Here is a 1,719-nt window from a genome sequence, read left to right as displayed (position 1 = left end):
AGAGAGATGGCCATGATCCGATCGACCATCTATCAGCAAGACTTGCACCGATTCTATGCCAGAAATGTGAAGAGTTGAGCCTTCCAAGAAGGAGACTTGGTCCTCCGAGTGGACCAACAGAAGCCACACAAACTCGCCCCTACTTGGGAAGGCCCCTTCATTGTTACCAAAGTTCTCCACAACGGAGCATATCATCTTTACAACGTCGATCCCCAGATTGACGAGCCATGAGCTTGGAATGCGGATCTGCTCCGCCCCATTTATACTTAAGTATTCACTCGGATGAGTTGTAATAAAAGTACCTCCATAGTTTATTTATCAAAGACAAGAGTTTTATAATTTTCCCAGTAATTATTTTCACTTTTGTTCATAGAAATCAGTCCCCCAGTGGGTGGCTTAGCTGCGAATCTGTTTCGCCTAAGTTTGTAAAGAAAATCCTACCGAGTGGTGAGCCAGCCTTCCACTCGGAGGCTTAGCTGCGAATCCGTTTTGCCTAAGTTCAAACAAAATCCTACCAAGTGGTGAGCCAGCCTTCCACTCGGAGGCTTAGCTGCAGTCCAAGTACTCGCCTAAGTTTAAACAAAATTCTGCCGAGTGGAGAGCAAACCTCCCACTCGGGGGCTTAGCTGCAGCCCAGGGCTCGCCTGAGTTTTTGAAAATCCTACCGAGTGGTAAGCCAGCCTTCCACTCGGGAGCTTAGCTGCAGCCCAGCGCTCGCCTAAGTTTTTGAAAATCCAACCGAGTGGTAAGCCAGCCTTCCACTCGGGGGCTTAGCTGCAGCCCAGCGCTCGCCTAAGTTTTTGAAAATCCTACCGAGTGGTAAGCCAGCCTTCCACTCGGGGGCTTAGCTGCAGCCTAGTGTTCACCTAACTACAAATACAACATGCGCTCCGCAAGGAGGACGAAGCGCAGGTCGACTGCTACCTTCTCCTTCCGAGCTACGCCACAAATACAACGTGCGCTCCGCAAGGAGGACGAAGGGCAGGTCGACTGCTACCTTCTCCTTCCGAGCTACGCCACAAATACAACATGCGCTCCGCAAGGAGGACGAAGCACAGGTCGACTGCTACCTTCTCCTTCCGAGCTACGCCACAAATACAACATGCGCTCCGCAAGGAGGACGAAGCGCAGGTCGACTGCTACCTTCTCCTTCCGAGCTACGCCACAAATACAACGTGCGCTCCGCAAGGAGGACGAAGCACAGGTCGACTGCTACCTTCTCCTTCCGAGCTACGCCACAAATACAGCATGCGCTCCGCAAGGAGGACGAAGCGCATGTCAACTGCTACCTTCTCCTTCCGAGCTACGCCACAAATACAACGTGTGTTCCGCAAGGAGGACGAAGCGTAGGTCGACTGCTACCTTCTCCTTCAGAGGTGCACCACAAAAATCCCATCGAGTGGAGAGCAAACCTCCCACTCAGGGGCTTAGCTGCAGCCCTGCGCTCGCCTAAGTTTTTGAAAATCCCGCAGAGTGGAGAGCAAAACTCCCACTCGGGGGCTTAGCTGCAGCCCAGCGCTCACCTAAGTTTTTGAAAATCCTACCGAGTGGAGAGCAAACCTCCCACTCGGAGGCTTAGCTGCAGCCCAGCGCTCGCCTAAGTTTTTAAAATCCTACCGAGTGGAGAGCAAACCTCCCACTCGGAGGCTTAGCTGCAGCCCAGCGCTCGCCTAAGTCTTTGAAAATCCTACCGAGTGGAGAGCAAACCTCCCACTCGGG

This window comes from Triticum dicoccoides, chromosome 2B, assembly GCF_002162155.2.
Source record: "Triticum dicoccoides isolate Atlit2015 ecotype Zavitan chromosome 2B, WEW_v2.0, whole genome shotgun sequence".
In the NCBI taxonomy this organism is placed as follows: domain Eukaryota; kingdom Viridiplantae; phylum Streptophyta; class Magnoliopsida; order Poales; family Poaceae; genus Triticum; species Triticum dicoccoides.
This window is presented reverse-complemented; position numbering follows the sequence as displayed.